Source organism: Cynara cardunculus (assembly GCF_001531365.2).
Source record: "Cynara cardunculus var. scolymus isolate 2C chromosome LG 3, CcrdV1, whole genome shotgun sequence".
Classification (NCBI taxonomy): domain Eukaryota; kingdom Viridiplantae; phylum Streptophyta; class Magnoliopsida; order Asterales; family Asteraceae; genus Cynara; species Cynara cardunculus.
The window spans coordinates 26,471,466-26,488,368 of record NC_037530.1 but is presented as its reverse complement, the minus strand read 5'-3'; positions in this window follow the sequence as shown (position 1 = coordinate 26,488,368).

Sequence of the window (16,903 nt, the reverse complement as noted above, 5' to 3'; positions counted from 1 at the left end):
CGAATTGATGAGCGAATCATGTCAAATTGGTTACAGAAATAGTAGAAACCAGAAAATCGTATTAAGCGAAGATGAAAATACAACTCACTTGTTCTGTAAGGATGCATTTGGTGTCTACACATGGTAGGACATGATAGAGCAGTTGTTTAGCGTTTGATAAGATTGAATTGAATAGAATAAAACAAGTAAAATAATCAATTTACCCTTAGTGAGTTGTTTATATATTTTAATTCATCTATCTAATTTGTTAAATTATAATAAAATAATTATTTTTTATAATAAAATATATCATAAGAAAGATTTCGTCAAAACAATTAAAATGACACAAAAATAAAAACTTTATGTACTTTCCATTTTTTATTTTTATCTCTTTTCTATATTATTTTTATTACTAATATATAGTATATTACATAAGTACATAAAAATATAGAAACCGTATAAAAATAATATTTTGAAACCAGTGAAATGAAAGTCTAAGAAACAAAAAATACAATAAATAAAAGGGAAATTACCCAAAATAACCATTTTATATAATATAAATTAACAAAATGACTATTTTTCAAAGTTTTTACACTAAATGACCACCAAAATCGCTCCTGGAGGTCGATTTTGACTATAAGGTACATATGAGTCCCACACGTATACCATTTGGGGGACAAAAATCAGATATTATATCTGAAAATGGGCAAATCGCCCAACCTCTATTTCGTCTTCTAGTGAAGACAACTTATGATGCAATGATTTGACACAACAATGACGATTTGACGAGACATCGTGATTTTAATTGACATTTTGTCTTTTTTTTTAATGAATAAATGTAATATATATATATATATATATATATATATATATAAATCTTGTAGTATGATCTATAAAATTATAGTGATCCAAACATTTCTACTGTCACAACCCTTAAGTTTGAGATTTGAGACCTCAAGTTTGCTGGTAACAAACAATTATCGACTAAGGTATTTAGCCTAGTATGACTGAATATAAGTGTTTAAAAGCAAATGACATTAATAGAAATGACTGAATGTAAATGACGTAAAAGTAAATTCTGCACGAAAAGTAAAGAGAAAGCTAGAAAGGTTGTTGCAGCAACTGATAGTGATGAAGAACACTTAAAAGTATTTGCAAAATGATATTAAAAAGTAAGAAGGACCCAAATTTTAGATGAAGCTTTGTTCATGATGACAAAGTGATGCTGTTCAAAAAGCATAGACTAAACAAAAGATTACCCCATATATATATACTAGCAAGAGGGGAATCAAAAGTACTAGAGGTTAATAACCATTGGTTATTAACCAATGGGTAATACAAAAGATGCCCTAATACAAAAGATGCTTAAGTACAAATGGTTAAAGTATTTTTGCAGTGACATCTTCTATCAAAATCGTCTGCTATCAATGCTAGAAAATGCCCTCTTCCAAAATTTGACTTTTTAAAATTTTCAACGGGGTTGAGCCAACCGTGTCTATATCCAGTGTCTAGTGCTCCGGCAACGTATACACCTGCTACAACAATGCTGATGTCAGCATTGCATTCACCAAATACATAAAACAGTACTATTCCCGCGTCGTAGCTCCAATGAATGTGAAACCATAAAATAAGACTAAAAGACTTAATATAAGATTGGCAAATGTGTAAAATGAAGTGAAATAAAGTCATAAATAGATGTATGCTTTTGCACACTTACCACACCTCCACACTTAAACCGTTGCTTGTCCCCAAGCAACTAAAATGACAACTTAAAATGACTAAATACCATAAATTTCAAAGAAAATTTGAAGGGTGAAAATATAAAATCATCACTAATGAGATTGATAACAAAACAACACCACAACAATGCATAATTTTATGTGTTATTCAATCCTTGCACTTATTTCCATGACCAAACATCACTTCCTTTTGTTAGACCTCTATCAATTGCTAAAAATTAGAATAATTAGGGCTTTTATTGGTTTTCTTCTTTTGAGGCTCAGTGCATTCTTTCTTCGATTATTCAAGCATTCTATAATGCACAAACAGTGTATATGTTATGCATATTTGATCTTTTCTACTACGATTTGAATATTTTTGTAGTTTATACCAAAATTTTGAGCTTTTAGCTATTATCTTTTGGATTATTCTTGCTTACTAGTACATATAGTACATTCACTTCCTCCCCCACACTTGAATATGTCATGTCTTCATTGAGGATTCTTGAAAGGATAGGGTCATGGGTTCAAAGTGGTAGTGTATGGGTTGATGTATAAGAAAGAATGATTTAAGTCATATTCCAAAATAACAAGTTGGGTTGTCTGTTTGCTTCCCAGGTGGGTGTGCTTGGTTCTAGCCTTAAGTGTTGAATAAACTTTTAACAAAAAAATTAATTGGGATATGGTTTGTTTACAATAAACAATCTCATAGACTTCTAAAATAATATTTAAAGTTCTCAAACTCAATATATATAAAACGGAAGAATAGAAAACAAAATACCATGGAGCTTAGGGTGAAAGAAATAAACCTGTCTTACTCATTAGGATTAGGGTGTGCTTCATCTTGAGGAATGAGCTCCTTTGCTTCTCTAATAAGTCCTGCTGGGTATTGCCCAATGTTGGCATATTCTTCTAGATGTTCCATGGCCCATTCAGCCCCCATGACTCATTCAGCCCCCATGACTCCATCTCTCTTCATCTGGTAGTGCCTCTATGGAGCAGTGTGTTTTCTCATTTGTAGCATAATCGTATCCTGTTCTTTCAAATAGGCCAACAATTCCCTTTTGGGCCGGTTGTGGGCGAGGAGGGATTCGAACCCCTGACACCGTGGTTCGTACTTCTGTTCACTCTTCTCTACTTTGGCTTCAAGATATTTCTTCTACTTCTCCATTCTTACCATCCAAATGACATCTATCTCCTCCAATCTCTTCAACAGTGCGTCGTGATATTTCTCCATTTCCTTTACCACATACATAAATGAATTAGCGACAAGGTTGGGTTGTGGTACTGGTGCAGGTTTTGCTTTTGGGATCTTCCTTGTTTTGGTGGAAGTGCCAACAACAACAGTAGTAGGGGTGGTTGCTGCAGCAGTCATAACTTGTGGTGCAACAATGGCAGTCTTCTTCATTGCCTTTTCTCCATTCTTCTTTACCTTCTTGATTGTCTATATTTCATCACAACCTTTGCTGTCATAAACTCATCAGTAGGCAAAATCTTACCTTTGCCCTGGTCACCAATACATGTATCGAGGATGGGTGCCAAAGATCTCCCTTACTCTTCTTTACACAACACTTGATGCTTTTACAAATGACCTCCTCCACAATGAATCTTTTTCCAGTAATAATGCAGTATAGGATCACCATTATCTCAAATGTTAGAGTAGTGTCATGAGTGCTTGGCTGGAGAGTGTATTTAAGGAAATAGAACCAGATGCTTACAATATGGTGAAGGTCCCTACTGTTTAAGGTTCTAAAAACCTAGTTCTTCCATGCCTTGCCAGGTCGTGCATATGTCAATAGCACCTTCGTGGCATTCTTATCAATGGCATTGGTCACTAATTGATTGTATTCACAAGGGATGGGTGGAATGATACCAAATTTCTTGTCAATGATGCCAGGGGCATAACACACATCAATGCCCTTACCCTTACTGTATGGCCCTTGGATATGACAACCTCTACATAGAATTCCCTTACAAGGGAGAAGTTGAATCCATTAGGTACAACACAAAATATTTCCCATACAAGCCTGCTGATGGCCTCTTGGATGAATGTGAATTCCTTGAAACTCTCAAGGCTAAAGCTCTTGTCAACCAAAGCTTCTTTAGAAGCCATATTACCAAAATGGTCATATGCTTCTCTACAACTAAAAGTCCTAAATGAGACATTGATTCTCCCAGACTTGTTTTGATTATATGGTGGTGATAATATCTTCTTGCTCTTGGCAACTTTCTTCCTCGGGGTCCGAATATGCTTAACAATTGTTGCCTTACTATCATCTTCAGTTTTTGCAGCCCATCTCTTAACTATCAACATCAACATCCTCATCTTAGGAATCATCATCCTCAGTGCTCCTGTCTTCCTCCTCTTCAGAATCAAAGTAGTTTGCTATACCCTTTGCTTTCCCTCCTTCAACATTGGTATTTTTGGTTGTATTTATTACCACATTCACAGCCTCTTCTTCCCTTTCTATTGGTTGTGATTGTCCAGCCAACATGGTTTCAGGACTGATTTGTTTGGGTTTCTAGGGCTTCAAAACAGATTTAGCCTTTGTTTTGGCTTGGGTAGAGGTGGTGACTGGATTGATTTCCAATGTAAGAACAGTGGTTGATTATCCTAAAATGAAGGCAGTGGCATGGAATGCATCATCTAGAATATGGGATGTTGGTGGATTGAGTTTCTTAACAAGGTTCGGTAGGTTTTCTGAGTTAAGGGCAAAATGCTCATTGGTTTGAGGACTTAGGGGTAGAGGGAAATGCCACAAAGTAATAAAAATTGGTTTTCATCATTTGAGTGTGATGAGGGTTCCTTATTGATGTCAATGTTGAGGGCTCTATGTCTAGAAGAACTGGTAGAAACAGGATGAGATGAAGTTTTGATTGTGGAATGTTGGGTTGTACCTTGATCAACATCCCCTGTTTTGACCTTTTTTAATGGTGGCTTTCTGGTCGATGAAGACCTAGTCACTATCTTCGACTTTGTTAGTTCAACAATAGTAGGTACAGCAACCTCCATGGATTCAGTTTATGGTGTTTCTTTCTCAGGCTTCTTCGTCTTTCACTTCGTTGATCAACACTGGTTCGTCCTTCTTCCTTCTTTGCTTTCGATTTGACTCTCCCTATGCTTAAAACTTGTTTGAATACCCTTGCATTCCACAGTAAACTAGCATATTTGTTTGTGTAAAACCAGTAAAAGTTATTGTTTGGAAGCAAGTGGTTACTGTAGGGAAAAAATTGTGGGTTTTTTGTTGGGAAGGAACCAAAATAAGGGGAGTTGAGGGGGTTGTTGTTACAAACCGACTATGGGTTAAGGATGGTACCAATGTAGATGGTTAGGCTAATGATGTTAATAGTATGGAAAAATGGTGAGAATCAAATTCCCTCTGCCAAAAATTTTCTTTTCAAAATGCATCTTTCCAGACTTTTGAGTGTATTTTTGGTAGACAAGACCTATAGGCCAGGTGCAGGTTGCTGCAGTACTGCAAGAAAATTGCTATAGCAACTGTACCTTTTTCACCAAAATCTTGTTATTTTGATAAAAAACACAACACTAACGAAGCCTTCTAAAATAAAACACTGTATTTACGTATGTAAATTGTTTAATGGCTGTGATAGCCTTCAACATCAACTTCTAGGAATGAGTGAGGTGTACCACAGATGTGGTACCTATGACTTTTGCAGCATCATTACAGGACTTCACTCTTTGGCCATTTACTTTGAAAATAGATCCATTATTGGGGTCGATAAGTTCCATTACTCCATGATGATGGACTTTGTGCACCTAAAATGGGCTTGTCCATTTGGATCTTAGTTTTTGTGGAAAAAGTTTCAACCTTGAGTTAAAGAGTATTGACCTGCTACAAACTCTCTTTGAGAGATCCTCTTATATGCCATTTTTTAGTTTTGTCTTTGTAAATCTTGGCATTCTTATATGTTTGATCCCTTAGCTCTTCAAGCTCATTGATTTGTAACCTTCTCATTTCACCTGCAACATTTACACACGTATTAAGCTTTTTCAAAGCCCAAAAAGCTTTGTGCTCAAGTTCTAGTGGTAAGCTTTTCCAAAGACTAGCTTGTAGTGAGACATTCCAATGGGGGTTTTATAGGCAGTCATATAGGCCCAAAGAGCATCATTAAGTTTGAAGGACCATTCCTTCCTTGTTGGTTTTACCATTTTTTCTAAGACACTCTTGATTTCCCTGTTTGAAGGTTCAGCTAAAGCCATTTGTTTTAGGGTGATATGAAGTAGCTAACCTATGGCTTATGTTATACTTTTAAAGAACTACCTTCATCATGTTGTTAATGGGTACCCTCATCACTAATCATAGCTCTGGGTGTACCGAATCTTGTAAAAATTTGCTTATGCAAAGATTTGACTATTGTCTTTGCACCATTGGTGTGACAAGCTGTAGCTTCTACCCATTTGGATACATAATTTACAGCTACCAAAATATACTGATAGTTTCCAGACATGGGAAATGGTCCCATAAAGTCTATTCCCTGTACATCAAAGAGTACAACTTCAAGAATGTCAATTAAGGGCATTTCATGTATTTGGGAGATGGATACAACCCTTTGACATTCATTGCACCTTTTGACAAAGCTATAAACATCTTGAAAAGGGTGGGCTAGAAAAATCCTAATTGTAGGACTTTGGCTGTAGTGCTTGTGACCACCAAAATGGTCACTATATGCAGCAGTATGACATTGCTGCAATATTGCAGGCACATCCTCATGAGGTATACACCCTCTAAGGATCTACTCGCCCCTAATTTAAACAAAAAAGGGTCATCCCATAAATAACTCTTTGCATCATGGAGTAATTTTTTTCTTTGATTTTTATTTAGCTCTGGTGGTTTGATCCTAAAAGCCAAAAAAATTGCAATGTCTGAATACCATGGGGCTGTAGAATGCTGCAACATTAAAAGCTACTCATTTGGGAATTTTTAATTTATTTCTCCAGAGCTTGATTCTCCTTTTTGTAATGTTGACAAGTGATCAACAACTTGGTTATTTATTCCCTTCCTGTCTACTAATTCAATGTCAAACTCTTGTAGCAAAAGCACCGACCTTATTTACCTTGGCTTGGCATTCTTTTTAGAAATGAAATACTTAATGGCAGCATGGTCTGTATGAACAGTGACCTTAGTTCCCACTAAATAGGTTCTAAAATTTCCAAATGCAAAGACCACAAGCAAAAGTTCTATCTTAGTGGTTATGTAGTTTATTTGAGCATCAATTAGAGTCTTACTGGAATAATAGATGAGATGAAAAACCTTTTCCTTTATTTGGCCTAAAACTGCACCAACTGCCCAATCACTTGCATCACACATTAATTTAAAAGGTTTTGTGCAATCTAGTGTGATAACAACGGGGGGCAGAAATCAAAGCATTCTTCAAAATGTGAAAAGCTGATTTACATTCTTTGTTGAAATTAAAAGGTTGGTCATGTTGCAATTACAAACAAAGAGGTTTGGAAAATTTTGAAAAGTTTTTTATAAACCTTCTGTAGAAACCAGCATGACCAAATAAACTTCTTATTCCTTTTACATTTGTGGCTTTAGGTAGACTCTCTATGACCTCTAACTTGTCTTTGTCTACCTCTATTCATTTCCTTGAGATTACATGTCCTAACACAATACCTTCCTTAACCATGAAGTGACATTTCTCTTAATTTAGAACCAAACCATTCTCCTCACATCTCTTAAGACCTTGTTCTAAATTATTCAAACAGTCCTTACAAGAAGATCCATAGACAGAGAAGTCATCCATGAATATCTCCATAAAGATTTCCAACATATAAGTGAAAATGAAATCATGCATCTCTGGAATGTGGCAAGATCATTGCATAGTCCAAATGACATTCTTCTAAAAGCAAAAGTACCAAAGGGGCAAGTGAAAGAGGTTTTCTCTTGATCCTTAGGTGCAATAGCAATTTGATTATAGCATGAATAACCATCTAGAAAGCTATAGTATTCTTTTTCAGCTAATCTATCCAACATTTGATCTATGAAAGGTGACAGGTTAGGATCATTCGTGTTCACCCAGTGGGCACAAAGTCCCCACAGTGGCGGTGTAAGTGCCACGCCGACACTATGATCGCTTGCAAGTAATAAAGTGGTAATAAGTACCGAGATCGTTCCACATGGAATTGACTACTGAGATTCATAGACTTTTCATAAACTTCTTGCTCCAGTTTCGGGTTGTGGATAAAAGTTGGATTTTTGCTTATAAAAAGAATGAAAAAGACTGAGATACCGAAATAAACTTTTTATACTAAAGAATGGGCATGAGTGCAAGTATTCCTTTGGATAACATCAACAATAAAATGGTTTGAATCTTATGAGTTGTTTATAAAAGTTCCAATCTCTCGAAAGAGAACTTTTACAACCGGGCCTCATAAAATTCTATAAGGTTTTTACATTTACCACTTCGAGACTTGCCGATCTAGCCATAAAGTAAAAGAAATACGATTCTTACCCAAATCTCTTTGTGATAAGAATACACATCGCTTAACCCCTAGCTAAATGCATAAAAAATTCGCGTCTCCACGTAATTATCAAAGACTCTCTCGAGTTCTTTGTGCATCACTTAAGCCGTATTTAAGATCCGCCCACATCTGGGTCTAAGATCTAATATTAACACTTCAAAGTGATCAACTTATCCACGTCGAGTTTAAGTCCCGTCTTAAGTGACCAAGTTACAAAGTGATAAAAGATAAAAACACCCAAATATTGTATAACATGTCCTAAGTTAAACTCACACCCACACCTATACGAGTAATTTAGCTAGACATAATAAAAGTAATATAAGACATTAAATAATACTGAGATATAAATTGCATTAATATAAAACTAAATTACAAGTACAAGGAAATAAAATATTACATTACAACTAAAAATAAAAGACATTAATTAAAAGCTTAATAATAAAGAGAGAAAAGAAAGAAGTAAGACAATCTAGGGAGTATTGTGTCTTGGATGATGATAATGAGATGTTATCAAAAGAGCTCCCAAGGCCTCCTAATATAGGGAGGAAGGGAGAATAGGACAACCAAAATGATTACTCCAAGGGTAATAGTACAAAGCTTCATAAAAATAAAAATAAAATAAAAGGGTTACATCTAAACAGCTGGAGGAAATATCTGGAGGATCCTTAAAACTGCACGTCTCCCAAGAAGCAGAAACCAACAAAATTCATGAACTTCCCAAAATGATGCCATAGTTAGTTTTGCCAGAAAATACAGGTTTTTGGAATAAAATTTCTTCCTTTGTGTTTCATCATCTTTTTAAAACTTTTTAGAATAAAAGGGGAAAAACTAGAAAATTGGGTATTTAATAATAACAAAAAGGGAGTAAATAAAAAGGAAATAACTCTTAAAAATAAGAGTTATCACATCCCCAAACTTGAGATGTTACTTGTCCTCAAGTAACGAAAATGAAACGAATATGAACAAAAATGAATAAGAAAGCACAACTTACGGAGGGGCGTTGAAATCTTGTCAGTCTTAGATGTTGTACGACTTCCTTTCTTTGATCTTCGAGGTGCAAAAATTAATCGGTAAGGCTTTTATCGGGTTAGTGTATTTGGCTTAAAAAAATTCCCCCAAACTTGTCTAGAATGACAACAAATGCTTGAATGATTTCGACTTTTTGCATCTTTTTGTTGTGTCTTTGACACTTTCAAGGAACCCAAGAAGTGATATTCACTTTTGCTCTTTGGGTTAAAGCATATTTTTTTTGTGTCTTCCAAATTTCCGAAGACATTTGGTACTTCAAGAATTTTTTCAACACTTTGGAGCACATACTCCCCCAAACTTAAACCGAACAATGTCCGCACTGGAGAATCGGGTTTAAAGTGTTTGGTTTGGTAACGATGGTCGGCCAAACATGAAAGATGACCTACGTCTTTTTAATTTTTGCAACCCAAAATATTTCATCAAGGAAATCGTACCTGAAATGAAAGAAGAAGCCAATGATATACAAAAAAATTATCAACACCCAATAATAACTTATAACGAGTTAGAGTAACAATTAATCAAAAGACCTAAGCAAATATCAACAACCGCCTTATATAAACACAAAAGAGGCGGTTGGACAAAATATTGAACACCCATAAAAATATAGTTTTAGAGTTTCAAAAGTAATGAGGAAACACCGAGGAAGAAATCAATCCGATTTACCCATATCATTCCGACTAGCGGAAGCATCACCCGTGGCATCCGGAGTGGTGGTCCGCCGAATTTTTGGAAGTCGGACTTGTGGAGGGCAAAGGCCTCCGGGAAAGCGTGGCAAATCGGAATCCATCATGACGTTCTTGGCATAGAGAAACTTGTTGACAACCTGGTTCCTATCTCTTGTGTACGTCCAAATTTTTTCTTAACATGCCGTGAGTCCGACAACTCGGTCTTCGACTTGAGTGATTCAGTCCTTGATCTTGGCTAAAGCATCAACAATGGTCCCCATCTTTTGGTTGCACTGCTTCCATTGACTGGCCATAAGTGACAGCCACACCTCCAAACCATAACTAATAGCCATAGGTGGTATCGGCGGTATATCGGTAGTGGTCGGAGGGACAGTTGCGGATGGTTTGGATGCAGGAACAACAGCATCATCAGGTAGTCGTGGGCTGTTTGCAGCAGGCCCAGGCGTGGCTCGGGGTCCGGTAGCATCGTCGGCTAACTCCATATTCTCATGTTCTGGCTTGTGCATGCGATTAACAGTCCCTTGATCAAGCAAGGAATGGTTAAAGGTGATGATATCGTGCTCCGAAACAGGCACCTTCACGGCTGTCAGAAGCTTGGTGATCAAACCTGGAAAAATCAAACGCGAACTAGCTCGCACGGTTGATGTTAGTATTGTCGAATATGCGAGAGCGCCGATGTCGATAGGGAGTTCCTTGATGATATAATAAACCAAAATACACTTCACCCTTGACAAAGTACGATCATGCATATAGGGCATGATGTTGTGGCGAACAAATTAGAACCAAAAGGCAGCCTCTAAAGTCAAGTGCCCGAACGTTAAAATTTTTCTATGGTTGTCTTGGGACCAACAATGTCCGGGAAAAAGAAGCGCCCTTGCAATCTCCTCCTCCGGTACATCAAAACCACCATCAATAAACTGTCGGTATGAACACACAAACGGGGCGGTGAGACCGAGCACCAAGTTGAGTTTTAGTGTTGTCCAATTCACACGCGTTCCTCGAATGACAATGGTGTCATTTTTGGAACTCCCGATTGTTGCAAAAAATTCTTTTACCAATGTCTCATTGACTTTGCATGTAATTGAAATCATATTTTCACAATGACGTGCAAACAAATGGTGTTTAACGCACATTAACTTATGACCAAGTTTAGGGTCAAAAGGCCGCTTACATAGAAATCGATTGTTACGGATGAGACTGAACTTATCATCAAAGGATGAAGATGTATCTCGATTGCGTGAAGTTATCCGTTTTCTCCAAGGCGTGGATGTTGTAGTTTCTTCCTCATCCGACTCATAATCAACATCGTGATCCTCTGTCACCTTTTCCTTTCCCTTCTCCTGCCACTGTCGCGAACGTGTTTTTGGCCCACCCGATACATGACTCGAAGAGCGAGTCTGCCTTCGATCAATCGTGGGGGCTGTTACACGGGTGTTGTCGGACTGTTTACCAGCATCAACATTTGTTGTTGTTTCAAACGGGAATGTCCCGACTTGCCCTCCTTCTGGTATACCTTCAAAATCAAATATAATGTCGTGCAATCCTTCATCCCCATAGTCTCCCATTTGGTTTAGGTCAAACCGGGAGTGATTTGGGGAAACCGGTGGTGAAGGGGTTAGGGTTGATAGTTCTACATTGGGGATGGGAGTGGTGGTGGGTTATGATGGTGTAATGGTGGGAGGTGCATTTGGTGTGTTTAAGAAAATGGAGAAGGGTTTTGGGGGCTGTGGAGGACTCCGTGAACTGAGATGAAAGGGCCACCCGAGTGAGGATGGAGAGCCCATCATCGTCATAGGTGAGCACGGTGGTGGTTGGGGTGATGGGGGTATAGGGGATAGAGAGGGAGGAGAGGAACTTACATTAGTCGGAGGTGGGCTGAGGGAGGCGGCGACGGCACTAGCGGAGGATGATCCTCTTGTCGCCGTTGAAGATGGCCTGGCAGAAGAAGCAGCCGGCTCGGCGGCCTGCACATTATTGCCGCTTGACGCTGGCGAAGGGAACACCGAAAGGGGTGGTTGCGTGCAGGTTGCTTAGGGATATCCATGGGAGGAAACAGCCGGTGGTTAGAGGGAGATGAAAGAGTGAGGGAGAAGTGGGGTTAGTGGGTTTTTTGTTTTTCAAATTCTTGGAGATGTAAATTATAAAAGGTAATTGTAAAAGGTGATTAGAATTGACATGATTGCACTCAATTTTCTCTTTTTATTTAAAATCAATTGTGACTCAATGATGACTTCATGGTAATGAAGTCTCCATTCTTGGTACAAGTACTTGTATGATGATGCAAGTCTCTCAACCAATTTCAAAAATAAAGATTATTTTTGAAAATGAAAAATCACTCAAAATTTTATTTCCAAGAGTTTTTCAACAAAAATGGTTGATTTAGTGGGTGAAATCATTTTTTTTCATTATTTTTAAGAAAAAAATGAAAATTTCTCTTATCACCTTTCCATTAACCTTTTATAAAATAATGCAAAATACCAAGGGAGGAAATAAATAAGAAATAACTCTTAAAAATAAGAGTTATCAAAAGGCAAGGGGAAATGGTCTTTATGGTTGCTTTGTTGAACTTCATATAATCCACGCATATTCTCCATCTTGACACTATGCTAGTTGGGATTAGTTCATTATTCTCATTTTCTGTTACATTTCACACCTCCTTTCTTAGGCACACATTGGACATGACTTACCTAAGAGATACTAGCTATAGGGTAAAAAATGACAGCATCAAGCCATTTCAAAATCTATTTCTTAACCATTTCTTTCATCACATGATCCAATCTCCTTTGAGGTTCAATAGAGGTAAAGTTCTTGTCTTCCAAAATGATTTTGTGTTGAAAAATATATGGACTTGTACCTTTTAAATTAGAGATGGGCCAACGTATGGCTTTGGTATGGGATTGAAGCATTTTTACTAACTGTTCTTCCCATTTTTTCTTCTAATGATGATGAGATGATCACAGGTAGCTTGTTATATTCTCCCAAAGATGCATATTTAAGATGGACAGGTAATTGTTTCAATTCTAAGTTTGGTGGAGATCCCGTGGATGACAATGAGTTCTGTTAGACCCCATCACTCTTATTGTAAAAGTAATAAAAAACATACAAGTGTGGAAGTGCAGAAGGCCGATGGAAGAAAAGCCTAAAGAACTCCTAAGTGTCCAGGCCAACCAGAGATGCGATGAAGGTTCGTAGGTACGATGAACAATGCATCTCCATAACCCCTCTGGTCTTTAACACTTAGAGTTTTCAACAATAGTTCAACCAGAGATATCCTTGCAAGAAGCTTCATGAACACTCATGGTTGAACACGCCTCCAATAAGACAGGTGGAGATGACAAATCGACAACTGAATTTCCATTGCTTTATATAGATTGATATTGTTTCCATAATTCTAGATTGATATCTTTTCTTAGAATATTTTCTAGATATCTTCCCTAGATAGTTTTCTCCTAAAATAGATTACTAGTATAAATAGCTTTCATATTTTTTGTAATCGTTTACGCTTCCAATTCGTTAAAATCAATAATAGTGAATCATTTGACGCTCCAGTTACTCTTTGAATATTCTTGAGCTGTTCTTCACTATTATCCATCCATACAACAGATTTAGGTTCTTCATAACTTATATCTTTGTGTTATTGAGAGATCTAGTATCAACAATTGGTATCAGAGCAAATTGATTGATTTTCAATCAAAACGATCAATTTGAATCTGAATATTCAAAAATCTCTCAATTCTCCATCGTAAAAATCGGGTTCTTCTCTTCCAAATACGTTCTAAATGGCCAACTAAAATTATGCTTATAGTGTGCATTTCCTCACCAAACCTCCAACTCTTCAACGTGAAGAATATCTACAATGGAGGATTCGAATGGTGGACTTCCTGGAGGGGATGGACAGAAATCCCCTCAGGTCTGTAATGGAAGGACCATATATTCCTCAAACTCTTGTTCCAAGAGTTCCTGGAACAAGCACTACTGTAGAAGTTGATGCCCACTACATGGTAAAAGACGAAAATAACTGGGATGAAGATGATATAGAGCGAGTAGAGGCAGACAGGAAGGCTAAGAGGCTGATCATCATGGCCATTCCGAACGATATATTCCAATCTCTCGATGCTTGTACAACAACAAAGGAAATATGGGATGAACTGGCCAGTCAACTGGAGGGAAGCGTTAAAACTAAAAAGAACCATAGGGCATAATGCTTAAACGAATACACGAACTTCAAACCACTGCCCGATGAACCGATTCAAAAGACATATGATCGTTTCAACACATTAATTAATCAATGTCGCAGAAATGACATCGCTATGACCAAAGAAGAAAACAACGTACTTTTCCTCAAAAGTCTCGGCGATGAGTGGACTCAACTGTCGATGTCCCTCCAAGCAAATTAGGACTTAGACAGTTGGTCACTTCATAACGTCTATGGAACTCTTGTTGCTCAATAAAAGGATATTCTGAAGAGGAAAGTGTCCATTGGTGGACCCCTTGCCCTAGCTGCAGAAGAGAAAGAGGTTACAAGAAGCTCTTCCAAAGAACATTAAAAAAAAGAGTAAGAAGGCACTAGTGGTTGAGTTAGCATCTGAAGAAGAAGCATATGACTCTGATGATGATCTCAAGGCATTTGCCAAATCTCTGGCCTTGATAACCAAGAGTTCCAGAAAAGTTCGTCAAGAAGCCCTATGAAAGAGACAGCCGAAGAGACTCCACGAAAGAAAGATATCAACCATCATATGAACAGAAGTCTCTGAAATTTCATCAGAGAGATGAAAGAAGAGAAGGAAGAGAAGGAAGAGAAGGAAGAGAAGGAAGAGAAGACAGAGAAGAATGGAGAGACGATAGAAGAGAAGGAGACGGAAGGAAAGATCGTTTTCGCTGCTACTGATGTGGGAAGATAGGCCATTTTTCCAAGGAATGTAAAGGACGACTAGTCAAGGATGTAGACTACTACAAGAATAAGTACAAGTACAATCCTAATGAATGAAGCTTAATGACTGAAAAAGAAAACTGGGTGTCTGATTCTTTGTCTGATGAAGAAGACAAGGCACTCATATGCCTTATGGCCAAGTCCAATGCAGAACCTACTTCCGACTCCGATGACCAGGTATGTGATTCTTCCCTCGATGAAACCAACTCTGCTACATCATAGTTAGAGTTAAGGGTCATTAAACTTTCAAAAGATTTTCTCAAACTAAAAGAAAAACTAAATTATGAAAAATCTGAAAGACTAAAAACTGAAAAAGAAGTTAGTTTCTACAGAAGTGAAACTAATCTTCTCATTAAAGAAAAGGCTGAACTGGTTAAGGAATAAACTCGCATTGCATCATTGAAAAAATCAGAGGAAGAAAAACTTATGGATATGAACAAGAGAATAACTAAAGATTTAAAGAAGGTAAAAACCTTGAAAGAATCTGAGGCAGAACGACTTAACTCAGTAGCTCCTAAGGATTTCTTTTAAAAAGAAAGGGAAATTCTTCATCAGAAGCTTCAAACCAATGAACTCTTGATGAAGAAATACAAAGATACCCAAGATGTTTATGAAAAATTAAATGGACAAAAGAATTACCAAGGAATCAGATTCAATGATCTTGACTCTTTCATTGAGACCAAGAAATCCACCCTTGGATCCACTTTTAAACTTGGATGTGTTAAAAAACCCGACTTTTATCCAAAACCCAAAGCAAATTTCAAAAGGGTAAAAGTCGATGGAAAATCCATTCTCTTGAGGCAAAATTTTGAGACTGTGGTTTATGAGAGCAGCACAAGTAAGAACTCTAATGAAAAGGATGATGCCTCAAAACCAGAGACTGATGGAAACCCTATGGTTAAACCAGAGCCTCTGGTTATCAATTCCACAAGTTCATCAGCAAGTTCTGTCGATGGCACACAAACTCTTAGTAAGGAACCATCATCTGATGGATCGATGAATAATTCAAGTAACTTTGAAATTTATCTGAGAAATCAGAAGCAATGGAACTCCCAAAAGACACTTCTGAACCTTCAATCTCAGAACCCATCTCTTCCAAAAACATCCATGAAAACTTTGACTTTGAGAAAACTACGAGAGACTTTCTTGATTCTGACTCTGAAGAAGAAATAATATGTGAATCACCAGAGATCATTGTGGATAAGAAACCTCAAATTTCAAAAATCCCAATGAAATCTAAAACTCCAGAAGCTATGAATTCCTTAGACAAAGAAAAAGGAAAGATGAAAAATGTTAAGTCTGCCAAAGAAACTTCACAAGGCTCTAACATTCAATCTAAATTTATAAAGTTTACTCGTGAACAGAAACAGAAGTGGTCTGCTTCTGAAAATTCTAACCTACATTTTTCTTCTCCTTCAACTAAAGGGAAGAAGCCTCTCATCAGGAAAGAAGTTGACGCAATGAATTTCATCCCCTTTTTTTTCCTTATACACATCTTTTTATTCTAATCTTCAATCTTTCATCAAAGTGGGATATTTCAAACTCAATCACAATTCACCAACACTACTATACTTAATTCTCATGATGAACCTAATTGCCTCTTGGTTCTTCTTTTAACACACACACACACACACACACACACACATATATATATATATATATATATATATATATATAAAATAAGATTTGTTTTGAAAAAATAAGGTCATCCAAATAAGATAACCTTATGAGTCAAGCCTAATGAGTTGACACAATATAAGATTTGTTTTAAAAAAAATAGGGTTATCCAAATAAAATAATCTTATGAGTCAAGTTTCATGAGTTGAAACAATGAATGTCATTATTTTATCTTATATACACATCCTTATTTCAATCTTTCAATCTCTTCCTAATGTGGGATACCTTAAACTCAATCACAATTCATCAACACCTCAATATTCAATTCTCATGATGTCACTTCAATACTCTTGGTTCTTTCTTTAATATATATATATATATATATATATATATATATTGAAACTAAATAGTTGCTTTTAATTTTTGTAGAAATTATACAAGACATCATTGAGGTGGT